This window comes from Haematobia irritans, chromosome 1 (assembly GCF_050003625.1).
Source record: "Haematobia irritans isolate KBUSLIRL chromosome 1, ASM5000362v1, whole genome shotgun sequence".
In the NCBI taxonomy this organism is placed as follows: Eukaryota; Metazoa; Arthropoda; class Insecta; order Diptera; family Muscidae; genus Haematobia; species Haematobia irritans.
Window position 1 is genome coordinate 150,937,846 of NC_134397.1, and position 24,495 is coordinate 150,962,340.

Here is a 24,495-nt window from a genome sequence, read left to right on the forward strand (position 1 = left end):
TAAAAATAAATTAATTAGTCTCTTCTTTACTTTAAATTAATAGATCGAATGGATTAGTCCATTAGCCTTTATAGTGTCCATAACAGGGTTGATAAAGTTGACACTTTTGTGCTTTTTATACCCACCACCATAGAATGGTGACGGGGGTATAATAAGTTTGTCATTCCGTTTGTAACACATCGAAATATCAATTTTCAACTATATAAACTATATATATTCTTGATCATGGAGAAATTCTAAGACGATATAAGCATGTCCGACTGTCTGTCTGTTGTAATCACGCTACAGTCTTCAATAATGGAGCTATCGTCCTGAAATTTGGCATAGGATCGTCTTTTGTCTGCACGCAGGCCAAGTTCGAAAATGGGCTATATCGGTACAGGTTTTGATATAGCTCCCATATAAACCGATCGCCCGATTTGGAGTCTTGGGCTTATGGAAACCGTAGTTTTTATCCAATTTGCCTGAAATTGGAAATCTAGAGGTATTTTAGGACCATAAAGAGGTGTGCCGAAAATTGTGAGTACCGGTCCATGTTTTGGTATAGCCCGATCTCCCAATTTTAGTTCTTGGGCTTCTAGAATCGTAGTTTTATCCAATTTGCCTGGAAATCTAGAGGTATTCTCTGACCATAAAGAGGTGTGCCAAAAATGGTAATTATGGGACCCTGGTTTGGGTATAGCCCCCATATAGACCGATCTCCCAATTTTACTTCTTGCCTGAAATTGAAAATCTAGAGGTATTCTAGGACCATTAAGAGGAGTGTGGAAAGTGGTGATTATCGGACCATGTTTTGGTATAGCTCCCATATAGACCGATCTCCCGATTTTACTTCTTGGGCTTGGAAATCTATTGGAATTGGAAATCTAGAGGTATTCTAGGGCCATAAAAAGGTGTGCCGAATATATTGTGTATCGGTATAGTTTTTGATATAGCCCCCTTATAAACCGGCCCTCCGATTTGGGATCTAGATTCTAAAACTACAATTAGATGTACTGAATATTGTGTGTATTCCTCCATGTTTTTGGCCTAGCCCCCTCTGGTATAGCCTCCATATAGACCGATGTCAGATCTTGAGCGTAAAAAGGTGCACTGATCATGAAAATTGCTTGAAGTTGAGTGAAAAATTTCCACATTTTACGTCTCATTTAAATCATTGGGGTAAAAATCTACAGATTTTAGATTTCAAATCAAAGCGGTATTTCATCATTTTCTTCTTCTCAAATGAGGATATTTTAGTTTTTATTACAGGATCTCAATATTTTTGAGAAGAATATTGTCTATACCACATTCGTTTGGTAGATTTTGCAAAGAGGTACTCCTTCATATATTTTCTATAGAAATAAATTGTTGACAAAATATTCTATACAAATAAAATTTTGAAAAAAATTCTTATAGAAATAAAATTTGATCAAAATTTTCTATAGAAATAAAGTTTAACAAAAACTTCTGTGGAAATAAAATTTTTGATAAAATTTTCTATACAAATAAAAATTTTACAAAATTTTCGATGCAAATAAAATTTTGACAAAATTTTCTATAGAAATATATTGTTGACAAACTTTTCTATAAAAATAAAATTTTTCCTATAGAAATAAAATTTTGACAAAATTTCTATAGAATAAAAATTGGACACAATTTTCTATGGAAATAAAATTTTGACAAAAAAATTCTATATAAATAAAATTTTGACAAAATTTTCTGTAGAAATAAATTGTTGACAAAATATTCTATAGAAATAAAATTTTCAAAAAATTTCTAAAGAAATAAAATTTTCAAAAAATTTTCTATAGAAATAAAATTTTGACAAAATTTTCTATAGAAATAAAATTTTTACAAACCACCCCCGCAAAAAATACTTCAGCAGTAAGAGTTTAGTTGCGCTTTTTGGTATACAATAAAGTAGGCAGTGCATCCGCACTGCATGAATCGGTGGCAATAACGTAAATGAGTAATCAAACTAGTTTATGATCATTCGTTTACGTTATTGCAACCAATTCATGCAGTATAGATGCATGAAAGGTAGTGGTGTTTTCCTTCACGCCAACAATGCTATACTCAAGATTTTATATCACCTTTAGATATAGAAGCTGCTCTAAATCGGGACATCGCCCACAAAAATCAGCGCTGATTCGGTTGTTTTGTAAGCAGTTGGTACTGTCTCTCTCCCCTACACAATCCTGCTGAAATAGTGCTCCATTTTTTGCTGGGACGATTTTTTAGGAAAACTATAAAAATTGTCCAAATCGGTCTAGATTTAAATATACGTATACTTTTACAATAGTCTTTAAATTTGATATTATGTAATTTTAGCACCTTTTGGCTTTGAAAAGTAAATTTTTAATACATTTTTAGTACTTTTTCGTCAACATCATTTATCATCCCTGGTCCATAAGAGGAGGTGGTTGTCGCCTATTTTTACATATATTATAGACTTAGTAATTTATAATGAGTGGCGTTTGCATTTTTTACTGTGCAAAGCTGAAAATAACAATCCGAGGGACCAATTATCTTTTAGGCGGTAAATCGCTAGATCGTATTTGACACCTACAAGATCACGACATGGAAATCCGTCGTCATAATTAGTTGGTGAAGATCGAAGAAATAACGGTCATAATCTGGAGCGCTTATCAAATCAATTAAGATGTGTTGTATGCCACGCAAAGTGTCGCTGAAGATGTCAGTTGTGCACTAAAATTATGCACTACAATACTTTGTGTTGAAGGAAGCTGCTTTGGAGAATTTCATACTTAATCTGCCCAATGTCCCCACATGAGGACACCTACTTTTGTAAAAAGTGAATAATAAATTAATAATAAATAATAAAAGTGGATAATAAACTGTGGTACAGGGTATAAGTTTTGTGCATTTGTATCTAACGCCTAGAAGGAAAAGTCTGAGACCCATCATTTAGTGTTCCTATCGTCTTAAAATTAAATTCTGAATCGGATTTAGCGATATATTTAATTTTGTGTCCAAAGTACAGCTCATTGTTTAAGTCCAATAGTCCTTAAATTTGGCACAGAGTATAACTTTGGCTCAAAGACAATCGCTATTGATTTTGAAAAAAAAAAATAGGTTTCGATTTATATATACCTGCCATATATATTTATCACCGATCTGGTCATAATTGACGTATTTATCAACGCGCCACAATGTTGTGGCGCTCTTGTAAAATATGCAAAATATCAGCCCAATCGGTTTAGATATAACTCCCATATATATTTTTTGTCCGATTTGCACTTATATGGCCTCAAAAGTCAGAGTTTTGCTCTGATTTGCTAAGTGTGCAAAATTTGGTTGAAATCGGTTCGGATTTAAATATAGCTCCCATATATATCTTTCGCCCGATTTACACTTATATGACCACGGAAGCCAAAGTTATACCCCGATTAATGTGAAATTTTGCAGAGATAGCAGAATTATTATTCTAACTATGCATGTAAATTTTGGTCTAAATCGGTTCAGATTTAGATATAGCCCCCATATATATGTACGCCAGAGTTGGGGAAATATGATAGAATGCTTCATATTTTAGACCCATTTTCAATGGGATTTCCCTCCAATTGACTCGATAGCTTCACATTCTATTTAAATGTGTTTAGTTTGATCTTATTTGGTTCAGATATAGATAAAGCCTCCATATATTTTTTTCTTCCGGTTTATGCAAATATGGCCAAAATACCCACATTTTACACAAAATTCTGTGATGATTTCCCCATATCGTAGTCATATCCAACACACTTTAATGTCAGACTTTCCACAGAGCGGTTGAGTTTTAACTTGTGGAAATATCGCCAGACTTGGCCAAATAATATATCACAACCCACAATAGAACACATATCTTGGCGAGATCTAACCATTATCCTTGTAAATCCTGCTAAGTAACAAAAATTTTAAAAATTACTCAAATTGTCCTATATCTCGAATACATATTATCGCCCGATACATCATAAATGCCTTTATGAACAATTGCACTAAAATTGCTCTAGCTTTATATTTCCAATATTTGTTTACTAAATTTTTAAAAATTGTGTTTCATCCCAGGGCGTTAGTCGATTTAAATTTTAATTCTAAAGATGTTGTAGAAGTATGAAAAATTGTCTCCAAATCGATTAAGATATTAATATTTGTATATGGCAATATAAACCTTCTTAATAACTCCCAACAAATTTGATGGAGTTGAGACAAACTTTGGTCTACATGGTGGTGAAGGGTATAAAAATCTGCCCCGCCCGACTTTAGACTTTACTTACTTGTTTTTTTTTTTTTTTTTGTTTAATTTTTTTATTTAGTCTTTACTGAATTAATAAAAACTCATAAAATGAATTTTTGTTCGGCAGTTTCATATTGGGCGTTAATGGATTAAGAGAACAAACCTATTGAATAAAGTATCAAATTTCTCAACCCATCCTTCAAGCCAAGAGAGGAAATTAAAACTGATACCAGAATGAAGTTGTCTTATCTAATTTTAGGTACAAAACTTGGCTACTCTTTTTTAATAGAAATCTAATACAGAAATAAGTTTAAGTTTTTGAGATATGCAGTAAGAGACTTTATTGCAGTCAAAATGGTTAACTAATGTGAATTAAGGTGATATAATGATTATTACATTAATAATTCATTCATGAATATCCCATTTGTTATATTTAATTAAAAGATATTCGAAATCTTCCGAACTGAATACATTTTAGTTTGAGATATGACAACTGAGTGAGGTTTGCTCTATGGCTCATGTTGCCATCATCATCTTTTCCGGAAAATAAATTACAATTGTATTCGCCTGTATTGCCGTATATCATTAAAGAAAAAACTCTGATATGGAATGAAACAATGTTATCGCAGTTCATTATTTCATATTAACAAGTTATGAGGAGAATAGGCCATAGATTCACTCCTCTACATTCAGGGGTGTTATAAGAAAATATTTTTATAGCGTTTTCATAATCTCGCCTTGACGTGTTAACACTTGAATGTGATTTGACTGAGGTGAAGAGAAAACTCTACGGATCTTTAAAAAAAAAAAAAACTACAAAAATTGAGACATGTCATGATCTTGTCTCCATTTCTATTGTAACTACAAGCAATTTAATTAATAGCCAACACGCAAACTTTCGCAAAAAAACCAACTAAGGATTGATTGGCCATCATTGTGGCGGAATTGTACAAAGCTCCCCTTAAGTGATATGATAAGAAATTTGTCATGGGAAAACTAAGTCAAAAATGGTTGTACTCACTTGAATTGAAAAGCTTTTTTGTTATCCGGGAAAATTTTAATGAATGAAATGTTTCTGTCTTCTTGTGCTCGATTATAATTCAAACTATACAAAAGCTCTGCTACTTTACTCTCCATTGAAAGTTTTCTTTCGGTACACAAGTTGTTCCTGTTGAGTGGTTAATATAGATCTCCGCCATTGGAAAACTTCGACAGAGTGAAGTAAGCAGCACAATTGCTGCGCAAAGAAACCACAACGTTTAGGTCCCAACATTTTCTTTTTCGAATAAAAATAAAAATTTTAAAATCATAATCTAATTCGAAATTGAATTTAAGGCATTTAAATTAAAAAATTGAGATAGAAATTATTGAAAATTGTTCTGTAAACAAGGCCCAAAATCGGACGTTGTAGACGACAAAACACTCTACACCAAACCTACAAAATAAAGGGGTTTGAAATATGACTTATTATTTCGATGTTCAAAGAAAAAAATATTTTTTTGTTTTGTTTTCTAGTAAAGAGGCTGGTATGCCGTTAAAATTTAAAAACAATACCTGCCACGATTTTGCGTACAGGACCATATCCTTTTCAAGTGGATAAATTTTATCTTTGAGGTCTTAAATGGTAGTGTTAAATTGCAAGATCTCCGTGTCTTGTTGAAAGTTGCTTAGGCCAATAACATCTAACTCCGACCACCAAAAATCATTAATCGTCTTTCGATAGTGCAATTCATTCACCGAGACCCGCTGCATTTGCGGGGAAAAAAGTAAGGTCCAATGACCTCAGCGTACAATAAATACCACCAAATAGTCACACTCGAGCAAAAAAAAAAACTTCCGCAAAAAAGTAATGAAAACGTTCTTTTTGGATCCGGAAGTGGTGCAAATTGGCGATGAAGCGATGAATTTAACATCCCAGCAAAAAAATTTGGAAGTTCTTCCAAAGGCACAACTTTAAAAGCACTTCCAGAAGATGCACTCCCATTGATGTTCTTTATTTTAACTAAAGGGTGATACGGTCAAAATTTGGTTAAGGGAAAACGCCTGTAAATCGGTGAAATCGTTTATTTAAAAAATCAAATTAAATTTCTTTTTCAAGTTCAATTAGTATAAAATTCAGGAAAAATATTCAGTTAGGCTTTCGCTTTTCCAAATCCGAATTGCCGGGCCTCACGCTTGACACCTGCCATCAGATTTTGTACAGCCACCTTGTCCACCTTCTTCGCCGCAGAAAGCCAGTTTGCTGCTTTTCAAGCCACAGGTACAGATGGCTTGCCAAACCAGATATTTCTTTGCGAACTTTGACAGTTTTATGTGCTTGAAAATATCTGCTACCTTTCCCCTTCCTTTTGCCGTATAAAACTCCTGTTCCGGAAGCTGCTTGTTGTCGGCTTTGACGTAGGTTTCGTCGTCCATTACCACGCAGTCAAACTTCGTCAGCATCGTCGTGTACAGCCTCCGGGATCGCGCTTTGGCCGTCGTATTTTGTTTATCATCGCGATTTGGAGTCACTACCTTCTTGTAAGTCCGGCTCGTTTTTTGGCTCGATGCACGGTTGTAGACGATACACCCAGCTTATTTGCGGCATCTCGGAGAGATTAGGGTTTCGCTTGAAACTACCGGCAACTCTCTTTGTCGTCTCAGCGGCTTCCGGTTTTCGATTTCCCCCCGATCCAGACTTCCTGTCTGTCGACAAACGTTCCGCAAACACTTTAATTACATTTGTAACGGTTGATTTGGCAACTTTTAGCGATTTTGCCAGCTTTGCGTGCGAGTAGCTCGGATTTTCGCGATGCGCGAGCAAAATTTTGATACGCTGCTCTTCTTGCTTGGACGGCATTTTGACAACTGAAGAGTGAATTCCAAAATCAAAATAGGAGCAACATTCTACACACACACCTTCAAAATGAGGGTTGTTCAGGGTTTTTAAATGCAAAATTAAAAGAAATACGTCAAGTTTATATTGACCAAATTTTGACCGTATCACCCTTTAAGTTCGAGTTTAGCCGCTAAAATGAAAACTAAATCAGCAAAAAACGGCATAAAGTTATACATATTTGTTGCAAATTTTATTATAACTTGATGGGGAATAGCCCAAAGCAAATGTTCACAAAGTTTGTATTCCTTAAAATGGATTATTAAAGAAAAGTAATCGTGAAAAAATTACGATTTTAGCTCAATGACAAGGGGCCTCCTTTTTATAGCCGATCCTGAACGGCGTTCCACATTGCAGTGAAACAATCAGAAATGTCACCAGCATTGGGAGGTGGGATAATCCACCGCTGAAAAACTTTTTGGTGTTCGGTCGAAGCAGGAATCGAACTCACGACCTTGTATATGCAAGGCAGGCATGCTAACCATTGCACCACGGTGGCTTAGGTTGGACTTTGTAAAGCGGTATATTTTCAAATCTTTAAATTTCGTTGTTGCAAGGCTTCACACGCCGAATCATTTGAGGTGCTGTTTGGGCCAATGGCGTTTGGTTACACTACCAGTACCAGAGATGTTTAAGCTCACCAACCAACACACCATTACGGATGAACATCATTTCGAGTAAATATATTTTAATATAAAACAAGTAAGGAAAGTCTAAAGTCGGGCGGTGCCGACTATATTATACCCTGCACCACTTTGTAGATCTAAATTTTCGATATCATATCACATCCGTCAAATGTGTTGGGTGTATATATAAAGGTTTGTCCCAAATACATACATTTCAATATCACTCAATCTGGAAGAATTTGATAGACTTCTACAAAATCTATAGACTCAAGATTTAAGTCGGCTAATGCACTAGGGTGGAACACAATGTTAGTAAAAAACTATGGGAAACGTTTAAAATTGAAGCAATTTTAAGGAAACTTCGAAAAAGTTTATTTATGATTTATCGCTCGATATATATGTATTAGAAGTTTAGGAAAATTAGAGTCATTTTTACAACTTTACGACTAAGCAGTGGCGATTTTACAAGGAAAATGTTGGTATTTTGACCATTTTTTTCGAAATCAGAAAAACATATATATGGGAGCTATATCTAAATCTGAACCGATTTCAACCAAATTTGGCACACATAGCAACAATGCTAATTCTACTCCCTGTGCAAAATTTCAACTAAATCGGAGTTAAAAATTGGCATCTGTGGTCATATGAGTGTAAATCGGGCGAAAGCTATATATGGGAGTTTACTCTAAATCTGAACCGATTTCAACCAAATTTGTCACGCATATCAACAATGGTAATTCTACTCCCTGTGCAAAATTTCAACAAAATCGCAGTTAAAAATTGGCCTATGTGGTCATATGAGTGTAAATCGGGCGAAAGCTATATATGGGAGATATATCTAAATCTGAACCGATTTCAACCAAATTTGGCACGCATAGCTACAATGCTAATTCTACTCCCTGCGCAAAATTTCAACTAAATCGGAACAAAAAATTGGCCTCTGTGGTCATATGAGTGTAAATCGGGCGAAAGCTATATATGGGAGCTATATCTAAATCTGAACCGATTTCAACCAAATTTGGCACGCATATCTACAATGCTAATTCTACTCCCTGTGCAAAATTTCAACCAAATTGGGGTAAAACTCTGGCTTCTAGGACCGTATTAGTCCATATCGAGCGAAATATATATATGGGAGCTATATCTAAATCTGAACCGATTTCAATAAAATTTGGCACACTTGACTATAGTACTAATTGTTCTTTTTGTGCAAAATTTCAACCAAATTGGGGTAAAACTCTGGCTTCTGGGGCCATATAAGTCCATATCGGGCGAAATATATATATGGGAGCTATATCTAAATCTGAACCAATTTCTTCCAAAATCAATAGGGATCTATTCTGAGCCAAAACACATATTTGTGCCAAATTTGAAGTCGATTGGACTAACACTGCGACCTAGACTTTGATTACAAAAATGTGTTCACGGACAAACGGACATGGCTATATCGACTCAGGAGCCCACCCTTAGCATTATTGCCAAAGACACCATGTGTATATCTCGTCTCCTTCTGGGTGTTACAAACATATGCACTAACTTATAATACCCTGTTCCACAGTGTGGCGCAGGGTATAAACAGATGCAAATGGTTTTGGCGAATTGTAAACAATATAATGAATAAATATCATGCCCGTGTAAATTTAACAATACTTCGTATCAACTACCCTTTATACAAAGCTGGTGTAGGTTAGGTATAGTGGCAACCCGATATTTTTGGCTCACTTAGACTATTCAGTCCATTGTGATACCACAGTGGTGGTATCTCTTATCACTGAGTGCTGTCGGATTCTATGTTTAGATCAACGACAAGGGATCTCCATTTTATAAACCAGCCCGAACGGCACCATAATGTAGATGAAACCATTTAAAGAAGCTTTTCGAAATAGTCGGAAATGTCACCAGCATTTAATGAGGAGGGATAATCATATTCCGTCGAAACTGGGGTTGAACCCACGACCCTATGTATGCAAGGCGGGCATACTAACGATTGCACCATGGTGGCCGCTACATTTGATTAAATTAGTTGATCAAATTTGAAGCAAACTTTAAACTTAAATTTTTGTTGGTATATCAGAAAAACCCCTGTTTTAGTGGTCTTTCCATGGTTTTCTAATCTGAATTTCTTCCCTTTCGGAATTTAAAGTGAAGATTTTCTCACCTTTTTAAAGGGTATACAAAGATTGAATAATTTTGTGGTCATGTGGATCGTTTAGATGGTTATAAAACAAGTCCAAAAAACGCATTGACAATTGAAAAATACCCTTTTCGAATGCTTCATATAAACAAATAAGCAAATATTCGATTTTCAAAAATCAGTTATTTAAAAATATTCACATATTCGTTTGATATATTCTGCCTACTGAGAGTGTATGCAGTAAGCTTAATTCATTGATTGCTCCTGTTTGCTAAAGCAAAATTAGAGCTTGTAGTGAGTGAGGTTTTTTATTGGCCTTTTGGTGGTTTACGCTGTGAGTAAATAATAACGAACCGGCGTTTGGAGTTGTAAAGCTACAGTTTATATTTGAGGTGCGCATGCGCCAACGTCGCTGCAGTCAATGGCCAAATAACAACAGCGAATATAAGTACCAACAATTTCAAACGCTCGCACTTAGTCTGTCGTTATTACCATTTGAATCCACAGCCTGGTCCGTCAAAAACAAAAGACCCAAGAGCTTTGAGAGCCTTAACGTATTTTTTTAATTCGAAAAAGAATTGATTGAAATTAAATAAAAAAAATATTTTCAAATAAAATAAATTTTAGGAAAATAGAAAAAATCCGACATTTGAATATTAAAAAAAAGAATAATAAGTGCAAATTTATACTAACTGACGAACGAAACGTGTATTATTTATTTGTTATTTTACAAAAAGTGAAAAACACTTAGATATCCATGTGTAAACTATAAAAAATTCAAACAACATAGTAATATTTATTATTACAAGGAAGTGAAAATTTTAAATTTCATGTTTAGTTTTTTTTTTTTTTAATGAAACCTCTGCCTTTGTAAACAATTAAAACGAAAAATATATTCAAAAGAAAAACTAGTGTAAGCAAAACAAAACTAACCCACTGCAATCAGCCATAAACAATTTAACCAGTATTTTCTTTTGGCTAATTTATTATTTAATAATCGTTAATAACTAAACACGCCCAGAAGAAAGAGGAAAACGATTTATTTCGGAAGATCTATTCATTCCGGTCAGACTAAAAACGAAAAACAAAGAAAATAACACGAAATTAAGAAGGTAAGTGTTTTCGAGTAAAGAATTTATGTATAGGAATATGTAAAAAATTGTCCTGCGAAAATTTTGAATCATTCATTTTTAGGAATTCCAGTCTGTATAATAGACCATTACTCGATTTTGTCTTAGTTTCGTGAAAGCCGTATAAACCAAAAAATACATATTTGCATATTATTTATAAAAATTAAAGAAGAAATAATAATAAAACAAATAAAAATAAAGTTATACAATTCGCGTCCTTGATGTCTTTTGATATTGCACTATTAAGGATGTCCTTAAAATACAAAGCGGGGAAATTATTGTAATTCTTTTAGTTCATATTACACAGATAAAATATTAGCAAAATATTGCCAATTAAAATATTGATAGAAGTTGAAAAAGTAACCAATTGAAAAATTAACTAATGCAATTGTATTTTTAATCAAATTAAAAATTTGAGTCAGTTAAGACAATTATTGAAAATGTTTACGTTTTAAAAAATATAAAAAATCTTAAATCAAATTAAAAAAATATTTTGAAAAACATAATAGAAAATTTGGTTTGGCAAATAATTATTTTATATATACGTGATAGAATCAGTAAAGTTTGGATAAGAAAATTATTTCATCTAAAGGTAAAATAATTATTAATAAATAAATAATATTTTTGTATTATTATTTATTTATTAATTTTATTTTTATTAATAATTGTTCACCTCATTTAAACATTAATTGAATTTTGCGGCAAAAAGTATCTGAGAAATCAATTTGTATTTTAATCAGGAATATTTTTTTTCTAATAATAATGTGATTGATACGATCATTTTCGCAATTGAAGCAATTTCAATAAAAAAATTAATTTCTTGATTAAATCAAAAGCATTTTTTCTGCGTGAAGACAGCTCAATTAAAAGAAAATCATTTTAAAAAATTCGCCACTGATTTGAATACATGCCCTTCAACAGAAAAAATATTTTTCTGAATGAGTCACGAAATTAATCGATCCAATTAATTTCTTGGTTTCAAAATTGTTTAATTAAAAAATTAATGGATTTTTCCGGCACTTTTAATTAATTTTTTATTCGGTTCAAACAAAAAAATTAAGTTGGTTGACCGCAAAATTCTATTTTTTTACATAGGTATAGTGGTAGCCCGTAATTTTAGACTCACTTAGTCCATTGTGATACCACAGGTTGTGAAATTCTCTCTTATCAACTAGAAATAAAACAAGGATTAGCAATTCCAACGCGAAGTGCTATGTGTATCCTATGGTATCCCTAATATCCCTAATATTTCTTGGTGCATGATTGGATCCAATATATGTTAGCTGCAATCCATAGGTATAACATTTATTTTCCTCTGCCATCTGTTCTGAGGTACACTGAAAAAAAAAGCATGCCCGATTCCAAAGATTTTGTCTTTACTTTTAAAATTTTGGAATTGATTCCGAGCCAAAGAAGCGGAGAATACAAGTAAGGATACTTTTAAGACACAATTCTCTTTTAACATATGCTATCAAAGCTTTTTAAAAACGAGTTAACGACAACCCTATTTTCCAAATTCAGGCTCGACTTCCAGTAGAAATTATGCTATGCTTCAATTAAAAAACATCTTTAAAATAAAGTGTTGAAAAACAAGTCCTATTTTTGAACGATTTTTTGCTTTGTAGTCAAGATGCAAAAAGACAACAAATTTAAAGGCAATTTCATTAATTTTAAAGATTTTTTCTGAATTTTACCCAAAAAAAAATGTCTTTCATGTTATGATACCCATTTTTAAGTCAAATCACTTAATTATAAGGACAATACGTTTTCATTGAAAAGTTTATGGACTTTTGGACAAAGAAAAAAACTTTATATTAGAGAAATGCATCTTCTCTATGCTAAGCAAAATGGCATTCGTATTTTAAGGACATGAAATATTTGGTCTCACGACAATATTTTTTTCAGTGTATAACAGTTATTTTCCTCTGGCATCTGTTCTGAAATACCAACTCTAACATAGAATCGGCTTTCTGGCATCGACAATTCATATTCAGCGAACGTGGTCACATCGCGCACGCAACCACGGCATCCGTCTCTTCTTCAACCATTCCATTCCTTGTTGTCCTTCAATGGTTCGTTATGTTTCGTGTTTCCGTCAAACATTTAACATCCTCTATCTTTATCAATAGGCCTGAAATCCAATATAATTTCTAAAACGCCAAATTTTTTTCTAAGAAACGGAAGTACAGCGAAACGAAGTTTTCTATGTTTACTTGGATCCAAAGATTTTGAGCTTCCCTTAAGGATAGTGGTATTTATTCTGAGACAAAGATGCGTCTTCTTTAAAATAAACACATTTTTTAGCGACCTATGTGGCTTTAAATACAGGATCAATAAAATTAAAATTTAGGTTACAGATTTCATTTATCGAATTTTCATTTTCTCTTCGCAGCAGCGTTGCCAATTTAGCTTTTTTCCCGCTAGATTTGGCTTTTTTTGAAGACGTTTAGCGGGAAAAAAATGCATTTAGCTTTTAGCTTTTTTTCTGGCTTTTTTCATGACCCTTTTAGCTATTTTTAGATAAACTGTCAGTAAATTATTGGGAATATTATCATTTGACTCGTTTATCCTTTTTATGTTATTATAATATTCTAAAGTTATTACGATATTACTAAATTAAAATAGTAGATGTGAATAGCTTTGTGCACTGAAAAAATACGAACGCGAATTTTGGTTATAATAAATGGGTATGTTTTCATGAAAGAAGGAAGAATTAATGAAATAGTCTTTAAATGTGAGGAGTTTTTGCATCTTAACCACAAACCAAAATAGCGTTCAAAAAGAGAAGATGTTTTTCAACACTTTATTTTAAAAACGTATATATACAATAATTTCTACTTGAAGTCGAGTCTGAATTTGGAAATTTAAGTTGGCGTTAGCACGATTTTAAAGCACTTTGATAGCTCATGAAGAAAAGGAAAATGTTTTTACTGGGAAATGTAAACTATAGGTATTTTCTACAATTTAAATAAAAGTAATGTATTTCGAATTTTTCACAATTTCAAAACCAAACTAAAATTTTATTTAAAAAAATGACAAATCATTTTTTTACCAAATCCTAAGCATGCTTAGATCATTTAATATTTTAAAATAACAAGTAAATAAAATAGAGGTGTTGGGAAGGTAGCTCCCACAAAACGAAGGACTTCCAGTAAAAAAATTGTGATAGTAATCAAAATGTATCGAATACACAAACAGAGCTAAATGCCTTAGATATTGTTACAGTCTCACAGAAGTGAAATTAAAATGAAAATAATATGCATTGTAAGTGAAATAAAGCCTTTAAGTTTGTTAAATTTCAATCAAAAATGTGACTTTTGATACAAAAAAAAAATTAGCTTTTTTTCTAGCTATTTTTTAGCATTTTTAGCTTTTTTTTGTATTTTTTTTGGGCAAATCTAGCGGTTTTTGGTGAAACAATTCTGGCAATGCTGCTTCGCAATGTATTAATAAAGCTATTCATGTACAAACAAATGCCAGTTTAAAAATGGAAATTATAACGGATATTTCAAAGTAAAAAATATGTTCCTAATTAAAAAAAAAAAAAAAAAAAAAACTTTAAACAAAAGATGCTAAATCTGCAAAATAGTCTTAGCCTATATTTGAAGCGTTTCTATATTAAATCTAAGAATATAAATTTTATTTTAATAAAAATTTCCTTTAAAACAAAGAAAAAAATTAAAGAAATCTTCTTCCAATTTACTGAGATTTGAACCAGTGTTTGAATTGTGTTCAAAAATGAGCTGAAAAAACAAAATAACCCTTTTTTTATTTGAGTGCCGGACCACACATGAAGCTCGGCATCCTTTTGAGGTCTGAGAACAAGAAAAAGTCGCTGAGGGCCAGATCTGGAGAATACGGTGTGTGGGGAAGCAATGCGAAGCCCAATTCATGAATTTTTGCCATCGTTCTCAATGACTTGTGGCACGGTGCGTTATCTTGGTGGAACAACACTTTTTTCTTCTTCATATGGGACCATTTTGCCGCGATTTCGACCTTCAAACGCTCCAATAACGCCATATAATAGTCACTGTTGATGGTTTTTCCCTTCTTAAGATAATAGATAAAAATTATTCCATGCGCATCCCAAAAACACAGAAGCCATTACTTTGCCAGCGGACTTTTGAGTCTTTCCACGCTTCGGAGACGGTTCACTGGTCGCTGTCGACTCAGCCGACTGTCGATTCGACTCAGGAGTGTAGTGATGGAGCCATTTTTCATCCATTGTCACATATCGACGGAAAAACTCGGGTGTATTACGAGTTAACAGCTGCAAACACCGCTCAGAATCATCAACACATTGTTGTTTTTGGTAAAATGTGAGCTCGCGCGGCACCCATGTTGCACAGAGCTCCCGCATATCCAAATATTGATGAATGATATGACCAACACGTTCCTTTGATATCTTTAAGGCCTCTGCTATCTCGATCAACTTCATTTTACGGTCATTCAAAATCATTTTGTGGATTTCTTTGATGTTTTCGTCGGTAACCACCTCTTTCGGGCGTCCACTGCGTTCACCGTCCTCCGTGCTCATTTCACCACGCTTGAATTTTGCATACCAATCAAAATACGAAATTCCTTTTTTTTTTCCATTTTTTCACAATAACGAAAGTTGCATCACAAAAGACGCTCTATCTCACAAACTAATTGACTTACAGACGTCAAATTTTGACACGAATCATTTGAAGGTTGGTACTATATAAAAATATGCATTTAATACTAGGGACGCCATCTATGTGTCAGACCGGGGACTTATCAGCCAACCTGTTATGAAAGTGCTTTGCAAGAGTTTTTCGTTTAAATTAGTTTTGGCACTTTGTTCATAGGGCTGCGAGCTTCGGATAAAATACGAACACTGATTTGAACCTTTGGATAAAAATGCTACAAATATATGTTAGGCTTATATTGAGAATTTTTTGACTTAAACAAAGAAATTTTAATTAAAAGATTCTTTACTTTAAAAATGTTGTCTTTAACTACATTTTCTTAAAGTAAAGAAACCGATTTTTGATTTAAAGAAATTATTTTTAATCAACTGATATATTGAATCTTTGGATTGAACATAAAAAAGAGAGCGGGAATTTTGAATCTTTGTTTTTTTCTTTTATACTTTGTAGTAACTGTTATTATTTGAATTTTTAAACTGATATTTACGAGGGCGGTTCAGAAACTTCTTAGCCTATTAATGAAAGAGAATAGTTAGTTTTTCAAAAATATTTTTATTTTTCAATATAATCTCCTGAAACTTCAATACACTTAGTCCAACGCTTTTCTAGCAATTCTATCCCTTGATTAAAATAGTTTTCCTCAAGGTCTTCAAAATAGTGGTTTACAACTGTAATTGCATCTTCATTTGAGGTTAAACGCTTGCCAGCAAGGATTTTTTTTTTAGATTTGGGAACAAGTAAAAACACTGGGAGCTAAATCAGGAGAATAAGATGGGTGGTCAAGCAACTCGTAATTTAATTCGTTGATTTTAGCCATTGTTAAAACACTCTTGTGCGCTGGTGCCTTGTCTTGATGAAAAATAATTTTTTGTGTTTTAAGCCAGGACGTTTTTCTCGAATTTGTACATTTAATTGATCCAAAAGGTTGCAATAGTACTCTGAATTTATTGTTTTACCCTTTTGCAGATAGTCAATCAATAAAATACCTTTGACATCCCAAAAAACCGTTGCCATAACCTTACCAGCCGATTGAACTGTTTTTGCCTTTCTTTGGGGCACTTCCTCCAGCTTCAGTCCATTGTTTGGACTGTTCTTTTGTCTCTGGAGTATAGTGGTGGATCCATGTCTCATCAACAGTTATGAAACGACGCTTAAAATCCATTTTATTTCACTTAAAACGATCCAAACAAGCTTGAGAAATGTTCATTCTTATACGTTTTTGATCGACTGCTAACAAATGCAGAAAGCTTTTTCATTTGTAGTTCTTCATGCAAAATTAAATGGACTCGATCATTTGAGATGCCCATGATATTAGCAATTTCACGCACTTTTATTCGTCGATCATTTAATACCATATCATGCACTTTGGCTACAATTTCTGTTGTTGTTGCTGTTTTTGGACGTCCACTACGTGGTTCATCTTCAATGCTTGTACGACCACGTTTAAATTCAGCAACCCAATTTTTTACTGTTGCATATGAAGGGGCCATTTCACCTAACACATTCACCATATCATTATGAATTTCTTGTAAATATTTAATGACAGCACGCATTTCTAATTTTTCCATCCGCAGTTTTTTTCCAATTTTTGAACACCTGTTTCCTGTTTCTATATGAAGGAGTTGCCAGAAAATTTTACATGTGTTCATAACAGATATGGAAGTTTCCAAAACACTTAATTTTTTTTTTCTGTTTATACCGCGCTTTTTGTGCTATGCTAAGAAGTTTCCGAACTGCCCTCGTATGTGTACAGAATAGCTGTATGTCGCAAAAAGAAAGTGAAAATTCGATAAATGAGATCTGTATACTAATTTTGATTTTATAAAGAAAAATGTAAATATATCTTTTCATTAAAGAAACATCATAGAATCATAGAATTCTATGATTTTTGATATCTTTCTAAGTTAACATTTTTGCCTTGTTAGCCATGCTAATCAATAGCAGTATGATGCATTGATTATCATGGCGAATTCTGATAATAACATGGAGCATTGTAGCTTCAAGATGATGATCCTTGCATGTATAATTGAAATTATTTTATAAACGACTTATTTACTAAATGCTCATTATTAAAACTATTTCTTCACACCTCGGGGTGATTAATTCTTCACGTTCTTCTCAAACAAAGTGGTAGTAGTTAAAGAAAACTTTAAAGGTAAATCTGGTGCGCCTTCAAACATATCCAATGTGTGGACAGCGTCACAATTCCATAAAATTTTGTTACAGATGCCAAAACTAAATAACTAAGACCAGACATAAGAGGTATCTCATTAAATGTCTTCCATACGAAATGGCAACATCGTAGATGCTATTTTCATCTATCAGACTAGTTGCAGATTCGTTTGCTCGGGCGCAATGCCCTAAAATATTCACACGCTTCCAAAGGTGGTTTTATGGGCAAACAAAGACAACGTTGAACGTTGAAAAGAAAAATCACAACACTAGCTATGTATATAACGGAGAAAAATGTGAACATTTTAAATAGCTACACATTTATCTAAATGAGGTTTATCGCACCACAAAATATAATTTCAATAAAAACAATTAAATTTATTTTGAAGAAAGAAAAATTGGAGATTTTCAAATGTATGGAGATAAAAAGGGTGCAGTAAGTCTTCGAAAACAAAAAGACATTACGAAATAAAGCAATAAACAAAAACAAAAGTTTCCATATTTGTATGAATGAAAACTCAAAATCGAATTTGTTTGAAAATGGAACGCAATGTTACTCTGGTGCAGTAGGCCTGGCCTCTGGCATTTAACCCCATTTTTTGTATTTTTTATTTTAAATTTCAAAGAGAACCGCCTCGTTAGTCCATTTGTCTGAATTCCCTCTTACATAAACTACTTTCATGTAAATGCAATAGAGAAAATGTAACACATAGTAAATGCTCCACCACACTTGCTGATACAAAAGATGACAAATGTTCCCTTTCGAATGTTTTGAAATTATGTTCACATATGAATATGCCACTAATTATGACCCTATGAATTGTATTCCCCTATATTACAATAGCATTGCTCATATAGATTATTTAATTAAATCTGCATTCACCTTTTATGCTTAGTACGGCTAATGATATAGTAAGTATAATTTTATTTAATTAAATTGAAAATAGAGCAATCGGGTAAGACTTGTCGGAGCATAAGCTCTCATTAATTCAAATACGTAAGTAAATCATGTCAAAGTTGTATACTTCCTTGTTTAAAGAAAATGCACGCTTATAGAGTGCTAAGCAAGAACAAAAAATTTATACTTATTCATCGCAACATTAAACACCAGCTCTGGCACTATTTACAAATGTTAATAGTGTGGAGTTTCAGAAAATTTACGAAAGTCAAACTATCGACTTTTTAAAATTTGAATAAATAGATTTTTCGGTTTTTAAAAATAATGAGCTGCGGCGTCTAATCGCGATAATTTACACATTCACATTGATTGTATGTCTGGACATATGTATCCCGTTTAAAATAATTTTAAAAAATAAATGATGTCGTCTTCACATACTGAGTTAAAAATGAAGAAAATGTTCTTTTGATTTTTTATTGATTTAGTTTGGTTGATTGATTGGTCCTATTTCGGTTTACGGATTTTATAAAATAAAATACAAAATTGAAATTATTCGTAACATTTTGTACTTCTATCTCTCGGTAAATTCTTTTTGGAAATTTCTTCTATATTTTTGTCCTTACTGTGTTTTATACACACTAAAATTGAGAGAATTTAAATGTGTGGTGAAAACTGCTTTAAGCAAAGGATTTTTATAAATCACCTCAAATCAACATCTTGTGAAGAGAAAAGTATGTTTAACTCAAGAAGAGAATCTCTGGATGAAATTCAATTTTTTTACTGGGGTACAGTAGAAGGGCTGTTTTCTTTTAGCACTGGATGCCCTAAGACATGAAGGACTAAAAGAAAACAGAGTATTCGTTTATCCAGGACATCTCCAAAAAATACGCAACACTGTCATCAGCTGTTTAAAAATAATCACAGAAAATAAGTGAAATCTTGCATTTTTAATGCATAAAATGCTCAAATAGTAATAAATATTTTGAGCTGCGATTATTTATGACACTGTACCACTTTGATTTTCATGTTTTTCGATAAATTAGTCACAATATATTGCTATTGTGAATCGAAGAAGCGTCACTTTATCGAAATACAATCTGGCAACATCGGCGCAACTTGCACTGATGAGATAATCTATATAGAATACCCCACCCTAAAAAAATTGCTTCTGTAACATATAACCCCAAACACATTTTGCTTCAAGCATATATATTTTCAGGATTTGTCCAAACAAAATATTGTTTGTATTGTTCAAGCATATTATGTTTCACCTTAGGGCATAAACTAGTAAAAATTTTTAATGAAATTTTCTTTGTGTGGATATATTTTTAAGGTCTCTCTTTCTAAATACATATATGTTTATAGGCTATTTCCATATTAGTATATGTTTGCATCTAAGCATATTATATTTACAAACATTTTATGTCCCAAACATAATATGTTCTAACATATTAACATATATGTCCCAAACATGTTATGCTAGTTTATGAACATTATATGCTTGCACTTGAAAATATTGTGTTAAAAAATTTGAGATCCAAACATATAATTTTTACACCCAAACATATGAAAAACAGTCTTTTTCGTCCGTGCAGTGCAACGATGTTCTGGATAGCCCATACAAATGTTGCATCCAGTGCTAAAAGAAAACAGCCCTAGAGTTAAACAAGTACATACGGCCGTAAGTTCGGCCAGACCGAATCGGGTGTGCCCTCCACTATGGATTGCGTAGAAACTTCTACTAAAGACGGTCATCCACAATTAAATTACTTGGGTTGCGGCCGATGGCAAGGCATCTTAAAACAACATATTCTAAATTGTAAGTTAATCCATGCGGGACATATAGTAGACAAAAGAAAGGTCGATTAAATAGGTATACATGTATTCAGTTCTTGACCGGTATATATAGGGAAGAAATAATTACGAACCGATATGAACTTTTGTGCGGTAATTATAGAGCCAGAATTGAAATATGGGGGGTCGCTTTATATGGGGGCTATATTCAATTATGAACACGAGTCTACCAAAAATGGCAGATTTTTTACTGTTTGGTACATTGGTAGAATTTTTGATGTTTTGGAAGATTTTGCAAAATATTCCTCTTCAACTATGAAATGCTTCATAAATTTTCTATACAAATAACATTTTGACAAAATTTTCTACAGAAATAAAATTCTGACAAAATTGTCTATAGAAATAAAATTTTGACAAAATTTTCTATAGAAATAAATTTTTGGTATAATTTTGTATAGTAATTATATTTTGACAAATTTTCCTAAAGACATAAAATGTTGACAAAATTTCCTATCGAAATAACATTTTGACAAAATTTTCTATAGAAATATAAAATTTTGACAAAATTTTCTATGACAATAAAATTTTGGTAGATTATTTTTGGCTCGAGTGACAATCGTGATTTTTCTGTGATTGAGGATCGGTTTATTTGGGGGCTATATATAATATAGATCGATACGGACCAGTTTTGGCATGGTTGTTATCGGCCATACACTAGCGAAATGTACCAAATTTCAACCGGATCGGATAAATTTTGCTCCTTCAAGAGGCTCCGGAGGTCAAATCTGGGGATCGGTTTATACGGTTTTGCATGGTTGTTAGAGACCATATACTAACACCACGTACTAAGTTTCAACCGGATCGGATGAATTTTGCTCCTTCAAGTGGCACCGGAGGTCAAACCTGGAGATCGGTTTATATGGAGGGTATATATAATTATGGACCGATGTGGACCAATTTTTGCATGGTTGTTAGATACCATATACCAACATCATGTACCACAATTCAGCCGGATAGGATGAAATTTGCTTCTCTTTGAGGCTCCGCAAGCCAAATCTGGGGATCGGTTTATATGGGGGCTATATATAATTATGGACCAATGTGAACCAGTTTGTGCATGGTTGTTAGATACCATATACCAACATCATGTACTACAATTCCGCCGGATCGGATAAAATTTGCTTCTCTTTGAGGCTCCGTAAGCCAAGTCTGGGGATCGGTTTATATGGGAGCTATATATAATTATGGACCGATGTGGACCAATTTTTGCATGGTTGTTAGAGACCATATACCAACACCCTGCACCAAATTTTAGCCGGATCGGGTGAAATTTGCTTCTCTTTGAGACTCTGCAAGCCAAATCTGGGGATCGGTTTATATAGGGGCTATATATAATTATGGACCGATGTGGACCAATTTTTCCATGGTTGTTAGATACCATATACCAACACCATGTACCAAATTTCAGTCAGATCGGATGAAATATGCTTCTCTTAGAGGCTCCGCAAGCCAAATCTGGTCCGTTTATATGGAGGCTATACGTAAAAGTGAACCGATATGGCCCATTTGCAATACCTACATCAATAATAACTACTTGTGCCAGGTTTCAAGTCGATAGCTAGTTTCGTTCGGAAGTTAGCGCGATTTCAACCGACGGACTGACGGACATGCTTAGATCGACTCAGAATTTCACCACGACCAAGAATATATGGGGTCTTCGATGTGTTACAAACGGAATGACAAGGTTAATATACCTCCCATCCTATGGTAGAGGGTATAAAAAAATATCCGAAACTCCCAAATAATATTCCCTTTAAGCCGTGCTTGCATTGTTTTAAAATTTTCCACGTCGTTTTAGAGATATCGTCATTTGGATCATACATCTGAACAATAAACAAATTCATCGTCTTCGGAAAACAATGGAAGTAAGTTTTTTTAGAGGAACAATAAAATATATAGGCGTTGTGTGTTTGCTACCACTGCCATAAACATAAAATAATCTTTTGCTTATTTTTTTTAATACTTACACGCAAAGAAAAAAAAAAACGTTTGGAAAACATGTACCGAAAACGTTTTTCTTTTGCTAGAGTTTTTTGAATTGCTTCGGAAATTTTAAACTTTTATCACCAAAAAATTCGTTTGTTACAAATTTCAATAAAAAAAGTTATTTTTGAAACAACAACACAGTCCATTTCGTTTATATCAAACACTCTTCTTTTCTGACTTTAGGTCTTCAATAAGACACATTTTACAGTTCAAAATTTAATATAGTACAATGTAATATTGAACATTTTTTCGGAATTTTCCGAACATATCTGGAATATATGTAAAAAAAAAAACAAAAAAAAAACTTTGGTCGAAGCAGGGATCGAACCCACGACCCTTGGCATGCAAGTCGGACGTAGCAACCACTGCTACACGGTGCCAAACTAAATGTTTGTTTCTGTTAAATAAACTTTGTTTATTCGGTTCGTGGGCGCCGCAAGCTATGCTATATAAATATAACTTATATGGATAATTATCTATTGATGACCATAACAGGTACATAGCTCAGTGGTTAGTGTGTTGGCTTACAAAGTGCATGGTCCGCGGTTCGATTCTCCGTCCAGGCGAAAGGTAAAAAAAAAATTTAAAATTTATAAAATCGTATAATTTCTTCTACATTGTTGGTATTACAGGAAAAGGTGTGAGGAAAAATGCAATTAGCAAGAAAACAATGTTTTTTTGTTTTTGAGTTAGTCTTTATGAAATTGTTTTTACATCCTGGAAAATAATAAACGTTTATCACAAAAAGTATATACTTTTTTTCAATATACACTTCCTTACAGCGAAAAGCAAATGATAAACGAACTTTGTTTGTCTAAAATTTCATTTGGGAGGAAAGAATTATTTTTTTGCGTGTAGAATCGTAAAAAACTAACTTATTACATACAAACGCTTACATCTTAGAAAATGTTATTTTTGTATGGAAATCGCGATTTCTATCAATTCAGTAAAGCGTGAACAAAATCAAAAGTTGTGCACCGATTGTAATGAAATAAAGCTCATTTTATTCGAAATATATTCAACTAACTGTTTCTGGAACAAAATTGTTATTTTTTAGGAATTTTTCAAGAACAAAAAATTTTTTTTTGTTCAAAATTTATTTTTTTTTTTCAAAACTTGCACGATATCTCTAAAACTACTTGGGAAAATGAAAAACAATGTAAAGACGGCTTAAAGAGAATATTGCAAGGGATTTTCTTATGTTTTTTTAATTTAATTAATTGAAGCGTTTCAAGTTATTCCAATATATGTTATGTGGCGGAAGTGCTTTAATTTTGAACATAACGGTATATCTCGAAAAATCGAGATATTCATTGGATTCAGCGTCCCAAATAACCTTAAAAACGATATTCAGTTCTTAATCAACAGAACCATTGTTCCCCTGTGTAATCAATTACATTTTTAATTGGATCGATATTTTGATTGATGTTTTTTTATATATTTAGTTTGTCTTGGTATAAGCCATTTGATTTTGATTTATTTTTGGATATGCGTGGAATAATTTTTTGACTGCCCTTAAAAAATACACTGAAAAACACTTGCCCAGTTACAAAAATTTTGTCTTCAGACTAATGAGTTTGGTTTTGATTCCGAGCCAAATTAGCTGAGGATTGAAGTAAAAGACGCAACTCTTCTAAACTTGAATTTCGCGTACTTGATACTAGAAAATAAAGTTTAGTTTAATCGTTTTTTAACATTTTTCTATATGCGCTATCAAAATCCTTTAATAACGTATTATCGATACCTTTCCAAATTCAGACTCGACTTCTATTAAAAATTTTAATATGTTTCAAGTATAAATCGTCTTTAAAATAAAGTGTGAACAAGTTGAACAAGTTTTTGCAAAACGACAACAAATTCAAAGACAAGTTCATTAATTTTGAAGAATTTTTCAGAATTATTAAAGCCTAGTTAAGTTGACCTAAGTCAAACAA

General features: G+C 32.9%; 1 protein-coding gene across 2 annotated transcripts in view; it reads left to right on the forward strand.

The window, feature by feature from the left end:
- Positions 1 to 10,338: 10,338 nt before the first annotated feature.
- The window catches only part of Pxd (Peroxidase), a 127,384-nt gene continuing 113,227 nt past the window's right edge, over positions 10,339 to 24,495 (forward strand). For both annotated transcript variants that reach the window (XM_075291935.1, XM_075291937.1), the window contains exon 1: positions 10,339 to 10,963. The gene's annotated coding sequence lies outside the window, so the exon portion shown is untranslated. The remainder of the gene's footprint in view (positions 10,964 to 24,495) is intronic.